Source organism: Lolium rigidum, chromosome 7 (assembly GCF_022539505.1).
Source record: "Lolium rigidum isolate FL_2022 chromosome 7, APGP_CSIRO_Lrig_0.1, whole genome shotgun sequence".
Lineage (NCBI taxonomy): Eukaryota > Viridiplantae > Streptophyta > Magnoliopsida > Poales > Poaceae > Lolium > Lolium rigidum.
This window is the reverse complement of record NC_061514.1, coordinates 322,665,542-322,680,541: the sequence shown is the minus strand read 5'-3', so window position 1 is coordinate 322,680,541 and position 15,000 is coordinate 322,665,542. Positions and strand designations below refer to the sequence as shown.

The 15,000-nt window shown below is 47.5% G+C and overlaps 1 pseudogene; it reads right to left on the bottom strand.

The window, feature by feature from the left end:
* Nucleotides 1-287: 287 nt before the first annotated feature.
* LOC124673304 lies at nucleotides 288-8,939 on the bottom strand (annotated as a pseudogene).
* Nucleotides 8,940-15,000: the final 6,061 nt, after the last annotated feature.

Here is a 15,000-nt window from a genome sequence, read left to right as displayed (position 1 = left end):
TGATATTAATATATTCCCTTTATCGAAAAAATATAGATAAGAAAGTTGGTTGGGTTGGGTTTGTGTGAGTTTGTAATATAAACTTGTCGGGGCCGCCGGGCTGTGGCGATTCCCTTCTCCCCTGGGATAGTCTAGCCCACATAAATCTGAAAATGAAAATTCAGGTGGGGAATTTGTACCCCCCCCCCCCCCCCCGGGGAACTTTGGAAGAAAAAAAAAGACGTCTCTAAGCATACGCGTGCAGTAGAGGGGTGTGATCAAGAGAGGCGACACAATTGCAGTGGCTGCTACAGCTTGCCACCGGAATTCACTCGCATTGTGGGTGATGAAAAGGAGGATCTGCAAGACAAAGGCAATGTTCTGCAGGAAACAAGAACGGAAAAAGCAGATTAGGTTATGAAAATGTTTGCAAAATGGCAGAAGTAATACATGCACAGCTAGCTTGGATGCAAAAGTAATAAGATACTAATATATATGTCAGTATCCTTGACAGTGTTTGTAGCCTGATGCTGTAGTAAAAGTGGTCACGGCCAATCTAAACAGACAATGGCAGAAACGGTGACCGAGTTCCATACTTCCATTGCATGAAAAGAAAACGTCATGTGAAATTGCAGTTTTCCCCTTCAGCTTTGGGGAAAGCAGGGTTGGGATTAATACTAGTGAACTATCTAGAATATACCTGATTCCCTCCGTCTATAAATAGATGTCTCAACTTTGTCAAAATTTGAATGTATCTAGACCCATTTTAGTATCTAGATACATTCAAATTTGTCCTAAGTTGAGACATCCTTTTATAGACGGAGGTTAGTACAAAAAATTAGTTGTACTATTGTCGGCCGTTGGATCACGAAAATAAATGGGCCAAAACTCATTTGATATACAGTAAAAGGACTCAGGAACTAACATTTTTGTGGCTATCCGCACCTTGCGAATAGTGTATTTTTGTATATGAGTATCATCTTAATTAGGACCCTGCTAAGAATCCCTGAAGAATTTTTGGCTAAAGAGGGGGGCCACAGCAATTTTTAGGCTTAATTGCGAAAACTAGGATTTGAACTCGAGACCTGGGGCTCTGACACCATGTTAAGCTTCATGCACTAGCCACTTGAACCAAAAGTCCGAACTGATGGAATGAGCTAGACAATCTACTTGTACACTTCACAACACTGACATGCATGTGTCCAATTTCGGCCAAATCGTGATTTTGCTTCATCAGAGCGGACACAAAAAACAAAAAACCACTTTTACTCAATTAAAGCAAAAAAAAAAAGGTTCGCCTAATCGTTTTCCATTATCTTATTATCCCATATGGATCTTTTACGGAACCACCTGAGCATTTGAAATGTAACTCGGCGGGTACAGCAGAGAGGCAATGTTTTTGTGATGATGATTTTTGACTTCTCGATCGGGGAATTTTGGAAGGATCCAAGATTCTATTATTTTTCCTGGTAACATATATAGGTTCAAGGAATAATACTAGTGATAATAAGAAGTATCATACATTAGTATCGTGCATACACTAGTAGAAAACCTCACATCCATCTAAGCCATTGGTACCGGTTCCCTTACGAACCGGTACCAATGGGGCCATTTGTACCGGTTTGAGGGCTCAGGTGGGCGAGGGGCTTTCGTACCGGTTTGGGAGGGGCTTTCGTACCGGTTCGTGTTAGGAACCGGTACGAAAGGTCTTCGGCCAAAATTCAGACGCGTGGTGGGGCCCGGGCTGGACCTTTGGTACCGGTTCGTAACACGAACCGGTACCAAAGGGTACCCGAGCCATATCAAAATCGCCCAGCTCGTCCCGAGCCCCCTGCTGGCTCTCATTTTCTCATCTTCCTCACACTCTAAATTTTTCTCCACCTCTCACACACTCCAATAATCTTTATTTTTCTCCACCATTTTAACAAGATTAACGGCATACATCTATCCAAGGGTTAGCAATATCATCCTTCCTTCCGGCGTTCCTAATTTAGCTCGAGTTCTTTGGTAGTTTTAACTCGTACTATTTTTGTAGTGCAATCAAGGTGTTCGATGAAATGCCTAAGTTAGTGATTTTATTTTTTTATATGCAATTTGAGCTGAAATTATGGTATGTTTTGTAGGTTTTAATTAGTATCATCCCCGTCCTCACCGCCGTCGATCGCTAGCGTCGTCCCCTAGCCGGCACGGTACCACCTCGGTGAGCCCCTCTTCTTTTTTATAAAAATAACTTAAGTTGGTCACTCATATATCCATGATGTTGTGTACTTAATGATTTTTGATATACATATAAAATGCAGATGAGTCGACAATGGATGTACGGTGACCGGTGCCATCCCGAGTTCATTACTGGCATGCATTATTTTCTCAACGTGGCTGAGGCAAACGGGCGGTCGAATGGTTTCATGTATTGTCCATGTAGTTCCTGTAAGAATATGAAGGATTACTCTACCTCGAAGACCCTTCACGTCCACCTGCCTGGAGAATGGTTTCATGCCCAGCTATAATTGTTGGACCAAGCACGGAGAAAGAGGAGTTATATTGGAAGACAACGAAGAAGAAGAGGATAGTGACAACTATCCCAGCTTATTCATCGAAGACGGTGGTAGTAGAATGGGGGAAGATGAAGGTGAAGAAGAGCTCATTTTCGATGAGCCGATTTTTGATGACCCGGATGACGATTTGGGTCGGGCCATTCTTGATGCGAAGATGAACTGCGGAAATGAAAAGGAGAGGTTGAAGTTGGAGAAAATGTTAGAGGATCACAACAAAGCTGTTGTACCCAAATTGCGAAAATGGTCGGAAAAAGCTGGGTACCACGTCTGGAATTCGCTGCGGTGGAAGGCGAGAGAATGGTACTTCGACAAGGGATTTGAAAAGTTGCTGAAAATAATAAAGAAGATGCTTCCGGGGAGAACGTGTTGCCCTCTAGCACGTACGAAGCAAAGAAGGTTGTCTGCCCTCTAGGATTAGAGGTGCAAAAGATACATGCATGCATCAATGATTGCATCCTCTACCGCGGGGAGTACGAGAATTTGAATGCATGCCCGGTATGTAGTGCATTGAGGTATAAGATCGGGCGAGATGACCCCGGCGATGTTGAGGGTGAGTCCACCCCCGGGAAGAGGGTTCCTGCGAAGGTGATGTGGTATGCTCCTATAATACCACGGTTGAAACGTTTGTTCCGGAACAAAGAGCATGCCAAGTTGTTGCGATGGCACAAAGAGGACCGTAAGAAAGATGTGATGCTTTGAGACACCCCGCCGACGGGTCGCAGTGGAGAAAAATCGACAGAGAGTTCAAGTCATTTTCGGATGACGCAAGGAACTTAAGATTTGGTCTAAGTACGGATGGCTTTAATCCTTTCGGGGAGCGAGCTCCAGGTCATAGCACTCGGCCGGTGACTCTATGTATCTATAACCTTCCTCCTTGGTTGTGCATGAAGCGGAAGTTCATTATGATGCCGAGTGCTCATCCGGGGCCCGAAGCAACCCGGCAACGACATTGATGTGTACCGAGGCCATTGGTTGAAGAACTTTTAGAGTTGTGGCGTGACGAAGGTGTACTCGTGTGGGATGAGCACGAACAAAAGGAATTTAACCTACGAGCGTTGTTATTTGTAACCATCAATGATTGGCCTGCTCTTGGTAACATTTCAGGGCGAGTCAAACAAGGGATACAATGCATGCACACACTTGTTTAGGTGAGGCTGATAGTATTTATTTGGGAAACAAGAATGTGTACACGGGGCATCGTCGATTTCTTCCAAAACAACATCACGTAAGAAAGAGAGGAAAGCATTTCGGAGGTGAGGCGGATAACCGAACCAAGCCTACCCGCCCTAATGGGGAAGTTATATATGATATGGTCAAGGATTTAGAAGTGATCTTTGGAAAGGGTCCCGGCGGACAATCCGTTCCGCATGATGTTGACGGACACGTACCCATGTGGAAGAAGAAGTCGATATTTTGGGAGCTACCCTACTGGAAATTCTTAGAGGTTCACTCTGCAATCGACGTGATGCACGTGACGAAAAATCTTTGCGTGAACCTGCTAAACTTCTTGGGCGTGTATGGGAAGACAAAAGATACACCGGATGCACGGCGGGACCAGCAAAGTATCCACGAAGGAAACAACCTGAATCCGAGAGAAGTATCAAGGTCCCGCCGGCTATGCTCTTACCAAAGAGGAGAAGGAGATCTTTTTTGAAGTCCTGAGTAGCATCAAGGTCCCGTCCGGCTTCTCGTCGAATATAAAGGGAATAATAAACATGTCGGAGAAAAAGTTTCAAAACCTAAAGTCTCATGACTCGCCACGTGATTATGACACAATTACTTCCGGTTGCATTGAGGGGGCTTCGCCGGAAAATGTTCGAGTACCCATTGTGAAGCTATGTGCGTTCCTCAATGCAATTTCTCGAAGGTGATCAATCCACTTACTCTACAAAATTTACTGAAGGATGTGGTCCAATGTCTAGTCGGCTTCGAGTTGGTGTTCCCACCATCCTTCTTCAATATTATGACACATCTCCTAGTTCACTCGGTCGAAGAGATTGGCGTTCTCGGTCTGTATTTCTACACAACATGTTCCCCTTTGAGAGATTCATGGGAGTCTTAAAGAAGTACGTTCATAACCGTGCTAGGCCGGAAGGAAGCATCTCCAAGGGCTATGGAACGAGAGGAGGTCATTGAGTTTTGTGTTGACTTTATTCTCGACCTTAAGCCGATCGGTGTTCCCGAATCGCGCTATGAGGGGAGACTGCGTGGAAAAGGCACGCTAGGAAAGAAATCAGCAACGTGTATGGACGGACATTCTTTCACTCAAGCACACTACACGGTTCTACTTAATTCCATCTTGGTGGCTCCGTACAAAGAGGAACACAAGGAGATCTTACGCTCTAAATACCGGAGCAACGTGAAGATTGGATTGATGGAGAACACATGAAGACTTTCGGCGGTTGGTTGCAAACACGTCTCATGAATGTCACCGATGACGAGCAGCTGTACTTGTTGGCCAAGCAACCATCTTCTACTATATCGACTTTTCAAGGGTACGAGATTAATGGGAACACATTTTACACTTTCGCCCAAGACAAAAAGAGCACCAACCAAAACAGTGGTGTCCGCTTTGATGCGAGAAGATGGCAATGGGAACAAGGTCACATATTATGGGTACATAGAGGAGATATGGGAACTTGACTATGGACCTAATTTCAAGGTCCCTTTGTTCCGGTGTAAATGGTTCAACTCTGAAAGACGGGGTACGGGTAGACCCGCAGTACGGAATGACTACAGTGGATTTCAAGAATCTTGGGTACGACACCGAACCATTCGTCCTAGCCGGTGAAGTGGCTCAGGTTTTTTATGTGAAGGATATGTCTAGCAAACCGAAAAAAAGGAAAGAAAGGCAAGAGGACACATCATACGATGAGCCAAAGCGGCACATAGTTCTTTCAGGAAAAGAAACATCGTGGGAGTAGAGGACAAGACGGACATGTCGAGAAGATTATAATAAGTTTGACGATATTCCACCCTTCAAGGTAAAAATTGACCCAAGCATCATCTTAAACAATGAAGATTGTCCATGGTTGCGTCGCGATAAGAAGAAAGGGAAACGAGCGAAGAAAACTCGGAAGACTAGCTAGCTACATATAGGGATCATAACTTGTGTATCTCAATATGGAAATCACTTTTGTGTAATGATGTTACTCGTATGTAAGATATTAACAATGGAGATGGTTGGCTTGTTTTACTAGTTAAGTCACGCGGGCTTGCGGGAAATTTTTCCGAGGCGGAACTTCCGAATATGCCATATATAGGGCATGTGCACCAAGGGCATATTCGAGAAGTTCCGCCACGGAGATTTCCCAACCCTTTCCTCCATCCATGATGATGAAACTCTCCATCCATGTTGGCTTGTTGAGCTGCTTCCCATGGTGTATCGATGCTCCTTTTATAGGCGGAGCGTCCTTATCCTGCCGACGGCTTTAGTACCGGTTGCGGACACGAACCGGTACTAAAGGTTACCCACGCGTCCTTATCCCACCGACGGGCGTCGTGCGCTACATACTTTATCTCATCGAGCAGGGCGTCCTTATCCTGCCGACAGCTTTAGTACCGGTTGCGGACACGAACCGGTACTAAAGGTTACCCACGCGTCCTTATCCCACCGACGGGCGTCGTGCGCTACATACTTTATCTCATCGAGCAGGGCGTCCTTATCCCGCCGACAGCTTTAGTACCGGTTGCACCCACCAACCGGTACTAAAGGTTACCCACACGTCCTTATCCCACCGACAGGGCGTCGTGCGCTACATACTTTATCTCATCGAGCAGGGCGTCCTTATCCTGCGACAGCTTTAGTACCGGTTGCACCCACCAACCGGTACTAAAGGTTTGCCTCGATCTATCTTCCCGCCTATTTTCTTCCCGCGCTTTCCACCGGTTCCCGCCTCTGTCTTCCCGCCTATTTTCTTCCCGCGCTTTCCACCGGTTCCCGCCTCCGTCCTCCCGCCATTTTTTCACTATATATATGTTGGCTTGGCCACCATTTACATATCACATCTAGACTCATATCACGCAAACCTCATCACCGGGTCACATGGCTTCCATCGTATCTCTAACCCTCCGGGAGGCGGAGGCGCTTTGCGCGTCGAACTACCCCTGCCCGCCGGGCTACCGCGTCCCTACCGGCTGGTTGCTGAGCGTCGGAGGCGTACCGGTCCCTCCTGTCCCTCTAGGTGTGGCGCGCGAGATGGCCATCACGAACCACTACTACTTCGAGCTCACGCCAGAGCAGCGGAGGAATCCCCGGTGGCATCCCGACTACAGCCCGACTTGGGAAAGCTTCTTCATCAATCGGCGTGAGAGGGCGCTTGCCGAGCACGAGGAGGGTGGCCCGCCTCCTCCGAACTTCAACGAGGCCGGCCGGTCGGCCGTGGTGGCGCGGCCGGACTCTCCGAGGCGTCATGGCCTACCGTGGCCCCCGCCTGCGCTACCCTCAGTCCCAGCCCACGCGTGCTCACCCGCCGACGTTCGAGTACCGCTACCCCGATGCCAGCGACGATGATGACGGCGACTACGACGACTACAGTGGCGACTACTACAGGGCTAGGCACGAGTATGACTGAATGACTCCAACAGTAGAATTTGGCCATGTATCTTTAATTTTCAGTTAAGCTATGCACTTTTAATTCGAGTTCACTCGTAATAAAATTTTATTCCCGCCCTTTCTTTCCCGCCTTTTTTCTCCCACGCGCGGCGTCGTGGCGGGAAAGTTTCCCGCGCGACGTCGTACGTGGCGGGAAACTTTCCCGCGAGGACGGCGTCGTGGCGGGAGTAAAGAAAACAAATAGAAAAGAAATATAAAAGAAAAGGAAAGAAAAGAAATAGAAAATAAAAAGAAAAGCAATAGAAAATAATAAAAAGAAAAGAAATAGAAAATAAAAGAAAAAGAAACAGAAAAGTAAAAAAGAAACAGAAAAGAAAAAAAGAAATAAAAAAAGGAAATAAATGAAATGAAATTGAAAAGAAAAAGAAAAAGAAAAGCAATAGAAAACAATAAAAAGAAAAAAAATAGAAAATAAAAGAAAAAGAAACAGAAAAGTAAAAAGAAACAGAAAAGAAAAAAATAGAAAAGAAAAGGAAAGAAAAGAAATAGAAAAGAAATAGAAAAGCAATAGAAAATAATAAAAAGAAAAGAAATAGAAAATAAAAGAAAAAGAAACAGAAAAGTAAAAAAGAAACAGAAAAGATAAAAAGAAAAAGAAAAACTAAAAAAAAGATTTGGTACCGGTTGGTGCCACCAACCGGTACGAAAGGTCTTTCGTACCGGTTGGTGGCACCAACCGGTACCAAAGGCCCTCTCCCCTGTGTTATCACTTAGGCGTGGCAAAACTTCGCCAAATCAATAGCTCCTCCGCGCGCAGACAGGCCTGAGCTCGCCGTCGCCCGCGTCGTCGCCCGCAGCTACTGCCGTAGCCGCCGCCGTCGCCATCGCCGAAGCTCCACGCGCCGCCGCCGTCGTCGTTGCCCGCAGCAGCAGGCCACCGTCGCGCGCAGCAACAGGCCGGGTCGCCGTCGTCGCCGCGTCGCCCGCCGCTCTCCACCTCTCCCCGCGCCGGCAACCGAGGTGAGCACCCCCTCCTCTCCCTCCCTCGCCTCGCCTCCCTCGCCTCGCCTCCCTGGCCGCCGCACGCCTCGCCGGGAGGAGCCCGCGCGCGCGTCGACTGCCGCGCCGCTGTCGCCGCCGGCCTTCCCTCACGCACGCCCGCAGCGTGCTCGACGAAATGCCGCTCCGCCACGAACCCCAGCGGCTGCGACAGCACGTCGCCGACTGACGCGCGAACCGACGCCGCGGCGGCGCTGGTCTTCCCGTCGCCGGCCTTCCCGCGCGGCGGCGTCTTAGTCACAGCTCCCGACCCGGACCCCGGCCTCGTGGAGGCGGTGGGGGCATCCGCCGGGGAGGAGGAGGCGTCGTCGTGCTGCGCCATGACGCGCACCGTGAGCCTCTGCCCGGCGTCGCAGTGCCCCGGCGCGCCGCTGATGAAGTAGAGGGGTCGCTCCGCTCGAGCCGGAACCTGGCCTCCTCGCCGCCGTCCAGCCGGAGGGCCGGCCGGTCGCCGCGGCACACCTTGTAGTCGTCGCGGGTCACCACCAGCACCGAGTCGTTCTTCGCGTACCTGAAGTCTGCAAGCCAAATGGACGGAACGGCCGACGTTATAATGGAGAATGCGAGCACGACCTTGATGGTTGCGTGCGTAGGTGGTGCTTACAGAGGAGGTCTCCGACGTGGAAGCGGCTCCTGCTGGCCCAGTGGTTGTAGGTCTCCTCGCCGGGCGCCGGCTGCCTCCACCCCCTGGCGTCGCCGCCGACGGTGAGCACCCGCGGCGAGGACGCGGAGACGGAGGCGAGAATTGCGCAAGCAGCGACGACAGCCGATAGGAGGAAGGTGGTGGCCATGGCGATTCTTGGCGCGCGAGTGGGTTCGTCTACCTCTTGAGCTCTGTACGGCCGGGGAGGAGGCGATCGAGGAGATTATATAGCGGCGAGGGAGGTGGGCAGCGTGCGTGGGTGAGGTGCGGGGCGGTTTTGTGACGAGACGTGGCGGGATCGGAGGCCGTTGATGGGGGTGAAGGTGGGGATTTGGACGGCGGCGAGCGTGCGTGAGATTGGTGAGAGTTATATGATCAGCACCGTGTCCGTGGCCGTGGCGGTCCGTTAGGGTTTTTTTGCTTTCTTCATTTCAATTGTTATCCATCTAGCAATCTGTTATATGATCATGACATGATGAATGAAATACAATTGCTTTCTTAATTTTGCAGTGACATTGAGATATGGAGGACGGCACCTTCGTCCGAGATGAGGAGGGGGAAGAAGCGGTGCAGCAATTGATCTATGAGAGTGCCCGTGGTCCGGAACCCGACAATGTAGATGACAACGATTTCCAAGACTTTCTGAATGATTTCGGCGAGGGACTTGAGTCTGAACAAATTAGAAGAGGCAACGAAGTGTCCATCACAAACTCCGGCGAGGTGTATATCTATGTATCAATTAGTCTATATGTTCATCCCTAGATGCATTCATTTATTTGTATTGCACTTATTAACGAATAATTTTTTCTTTTAGCCTTCGGATCATCGAGCAAGTCCGTTAGATCAAAACGAGGCCCGACGCGGGTGCTAAAGGGCGAGGGCAGATTAGCCCTCACGGCATTCAAGGATAATGGTGAACCAGGTGCAGCCCAAGGAGTTTTGCCGCAAATTTACAAGTCAATCCGGAGTTATTGTTAGGGACCATGTACCGATCAGCATTCAAGAGTGGCATAAGCCGAAGAACCCGGAGAGTGGTGCTAGCTATGTCAACGACACGATGAAAAAATTTCTTTGGGACACGCTACTGACAAAGTTCAGCCTACCGGAAGACATGACGGAAGGCCAGAAGAATAAAGTCAAGGAATGGACATGGAAGAAGATGGCCATACAATTCCAGACCTTCAAGAAAAATTTATGGGACAAATATAAGAATGAAGATCCAGTATTCGATGATAATCTAGTGAAGATAAAAGATCACTGGGCCGCATTTAAGGAGTATAAGAAATCGTCTAAGTTTGTGTCCCGATCGAAGAAAAATACCGAAAATGCTGCAAAGAAGAAACTTCCGCATCATTTGGGGTCAGGTGGCTACAAGAGTGCCATTCCGAAGTGGACAGCGTTTGAGAATAAACCGATGGATCATGGAATCACTCCACGGACATGGGACCGGCCCGAACGGTCCAAGTTCTGGTTGTTCGCTCATGGGGCGGGGTTGGACCCAAAGACAGGGTTGATCGTTGCGAAGGGAAAATGGAAGGAAAAAATTGAGGCAATTGTACCGAAGCTTGTAGATGCAATTGAAAAGGTCGAAAGGGAGAGTACATTCCCGATCGAGAGAATGACGAGCCGACACTCGCTCCGGGGAACCCCGAACATGTTGGACGGGTACGAGCTCGCCCGGGTCTCACCATGAAGGAAGCGTGGCCGGACGGCGCCGACACTTATAGAAGCCGTTCGCGAAAGAAGAAGAAGGACGCCGACATTGTAACGGAGTTGTTATCTAGGGTGGAGGCTCTTGAGAGAAATCAGAGGGCACCCGATCAGCCGCCGTTTCTACAGGATCCACAAGCCGATGCTGCCCCATCTCAGCGAAGAAGCAGTGTCGGTTCCTCGCATCTTGACGGATGTGGAGGAAGCTACCCCGTGGATTATGTCACGGAGAAGACAGATTGCGGGCTACATATGTTAATCAGGACCGCGTCTGTTAAGGTGGCGGTCGGCTATGTGTACCCAAGTGAAGATGGAGCAATGCACCATCATATGCCCATTCCACCTGGTTGTGTTCGTGTCGGGGTGGATGAAGTTGTTTCGGGGTTTGAAAAAGTGGAGCTTGATATTCCTAGAGGTGAAGATGAGAGGACACCGGGCGATGTCAAGCACGGTTTCGCCCTATGGCCGAAGAAGTACGTCGTCCTTTTGCAAAGGCCACCGACTCCTACACATGAGCAGCAAATGCCATCGACTCCTCCCGGTGGCGGTCCTGGTGAGCAGCCAAGTCCACACCTACCCGAGAGGGACCCCGGCGTGAGTCCACCATCTCGAGATCCTCCGCGTAAGACGGCGTCCGTTAAGCGGAACGGTACGCCGCCTAGGAAGAAAGCTAGAAAGGAGAAACAACCGCCGCCTCCGAGAAGTTACCTTGGGAAAAAACTCCGCGAGGAAAACGCGGAGGCCGTTAAGGCCGAGGTGAAGAAATTTTTGCACCGAAAGTGCCGGAGATACCTTTCGAGAAGACACTAGATCGGGAGAAAGTTGTGCGTACCGTTGACAATCTATATGACCCCGTACCATCGCCGCCATCCGACTATGCGCGTTCTATTGAAAGGTCGTATGACAAGATGATCGAGGCGACAAAACCCGTTAAATCGGGTATCGTGGAGATAAAAGGGATACACGAGTGTCTACCAGCTCGGACAACAACCCGTTCAATCGGTCGCCCCTCTCAAGGTGTTTGACGGGAAGACCGTTCAAAGTTCTCGACAAGACGCAACCGATTACGCCTTAGCTGAACGAGCATATCGGTTTGTTCAAGGGAAAGATTTGGTCGAGAATCTCGGGAAGGTACCAACATGTATGCGTAACTTGCATTCGTGGTACCTTAAGGCCTCAAAGGAAGGGATCGAGACTATCATGGTGCGAGTTAGGGAAGAGCACTACTTCCGAGAGTACCGTGTGAACGTTGACTTCGCCGAACTCTTTCGGTTATACAATCTCCGGGCCCTCGACAAATCAATCATCGGTTGCTATTGTCCGTAAGTGATTTATTTATTTAATTTGAGAAGTCGTTCATTGTCCGCAGATTATAATCTTTTGTGCGCTATATTATGCAGATCGAAGATGCTCGAATGCAAAAGGGACGATATCACAGACATTGGGTTCATTGACCCGAACACAATGCATGTCAAAACCATAGATGATCCCCTCTATAACAAGGATACACCGCAGACTTTGCTAAGGTTTTTGAAGCGACAACGTGACAAAAAGCTAATACTTTGGCCTTACAACTTCGAGTGAGTCTTACTGTCTTATAACACATTATATTTTGCTCACCGTATGTCAAAATTTTTAACTAATGACTACATATTGAAACGTGCGTAGGTTTCACTTTATTCTTCTCGTCATCAATTTGGAAATTGGAGAAGTTGAAGTCTTGGACTCACTAACCAAAGAAAAGGATCTATACGTGTCTTGTTTTTTAATGCTCAGAAGGTAATTTGAATTCTTATCGGTTTGTTTCGTTAATTTCCTGCTTTGAACTAATTGATGACTCTTTTATGCATTTTCTTTTGTCGAGCAGCGTATGGCAAACTTTCATCAAGGAAGATACGTCCCGTGAATGGCCACCGAAGCTGCGATGGCGTGCGAAAGTAAGTAGTACTACCTAGGTCCACACACCTTTCAATTATCATACTTGACTATTGTTTGATTGAATTATATTCTTGTAAAGAAATGCCCGCAACAACCTCCGGGGACCGATCTCTCGTGGATTCTTCGTTTGCGAGTTCATCCGCAGAATTGTCAACGAGAGAACGAATAATGAGAGAAATAAAGAGGTACAAAAACAATCTTCACAAATTTGTTTTGTTATCATAAGTTGTGCTGAGTTTCAGTAATAGTTGTTTCATGTATTCATTTGTATCTTATTCTTTTATAGTTGGCAAGAAAGCGGAACAAGCTCTCAATCGATGACCGCTTCATAGCAATAGGCGAGGAATTGGCGGGATTTTTCCTTCGGGACGTCATACCACCACTCGCGAGCACCACAATGAATGAAGATGTACATGTTACATATATCGTTGACTCGAAGAGTACCACTATGCTACATGTAATAGACATATATAGAGTACGCCTCGGAGAGCACCACTATGCATGAAGATCGATCTTCATGCATAGTGCTACTTAATTTGCGATCTCATGCAATAACATGTGTGTTATATTATATGCACCAACTTGCTATGCATCATCTTGATCTTCATGTACTACCTAAACCCAAACGCGTTTCTGGTGCATCGACGCGATATGAATCAAACCGATATCCCTAAACCTCTCCAAAACCCTAAAAAGCCAATTCTGCCGCGGCGCGAGATTTGGGAAAATTCCCCGCCGCGGGGGAACCTTTGGTACCGGTTCGTATTACCAACCGGTACCAAAGATCCTCAGCCCTGAGCTCTCCCGGTGGCCCACGTGGAGGCCCGTTTTATACCGGTTCGTAAGCAACCGGTACGAAAGGGGGGGGGGCTTTAGTGCCGAATAATTTGTACCGGTTGCAAAACCGGTACGAATGGCCCTCTGGAACCGGTATAGATGACCGTTTTTCTACTAGTGATATGATACTTGCTTATGATATCGCTCGTACAATGCATAGTATCATATTTCCATCATATTTAATGTTTTGTAGAATCTCAGTGAAAATATGTGTATCATGTATTTGCTATCAAATTTTCTAGCTTTATGTGTTATGATACAGTATCTACCTATGATACCAATCTCACCTCTCTCCTCAATAATTATTGTGCCACATTAGATTTTTACCAACATGACATACATGATACTATCTGGAGCTGCAATAGTGGCATGGGTGTCAGCTAACCGCTGTGATTTTTGGAGAAATCTTCACTAATTAGTACTCCCTCTGTTCCATTCTATAGTGCCTATTGTTTTTTGGCACGGAAATTAGCGCAAGAGTATTTTTTACACAAGACCCCTTGATGAACGATTTGAGATCAACGTAAAATTTGGTAAATCCATATCTTTCTAACTTACCATAACAATTTTTGGGAGCTGAACGATTTGGGAGCTGAACGGGGAGGGGTAACTGAAAAAAAGCTAAGCTACAACCTTATATTCTGAAACAAATGCCGAAAATCTGTAAGCACTATATAAAGGAACGGAGGGAGTACCAAACGCTGCTACTCCATACTTTGTATAAAATGACACCAATGAATTAGAGAAAATATGAAACTGACCCCAACGATACCTTTTCCTAGCTTGGTCCTTGACTATCTATGATACTTTTATTGTGGCTAGTCTAAAGGTAGGAAGTGAATCGATATGCCCTTGTGCGTGTTAATGACATTTTCCATGAGCAAGTTATTGACTTTGACCTAATTACAAATCCAACGATAATAATTACATATAATATAACAGATTTTGTTGCTTAATTTTTATGATCAAAGTACATCTTAAAATACGTGTGTGTCTTATTCCTTAAAACGGAAGTAGTAGTAAGCAACCTGCATAGTTAAGGCTGCCACTAAATATCATTGTTCATATCCAAATCCATACCCACATTTTTAGATAGGGTATGGATTAAGGAATAATTACCTATGCTGTTTTAGATATGGCAGGATAATTATCCATGAGACGATACGCCCCGTGCTGAACCAGCTAGCTAGCAGCATGAATCCATCTACATGTGTGTTTTTTATTTGTTTTGAAAAAGTATCAAGTATCAAGCTTTATTACGAAACTTGGGGCATATCACCGACCACAACGTTGGCAACATGTGCCAGTACACCATCATCCGAAGTAAAAGTCTCATTGGCATTACATGATTTGTAGCTTCTATACGTGAGCGTATTTGTCTGACTTGTACGTCTCACCGTATTATACAAGCCAGCTTGGTACGCTCTGTGTCTTGTCGGGAAGCTGCTTGCACTACAGGAAAACGATCCAGTACCGACAGTGATTGACGTCGGCGTAGATCTATGCCAACGGTGACCCTCGGTGTAAACCGTCGGCATAGAAACACCGTCAACGTACGTGGGCTCAGCGCCTCAGCCGATGGTTCTCCCTGGCCGTCGGCACACCACTTCTAATGAAGAAGAGCTAACGACGGAGGATCTAGGCCGACAGTGATAACCGTCGGCGTAGCTAGGAAACGTCTCACCATGTGGCTCCCCACCACTGGCACCATTCACGCCCTCCTC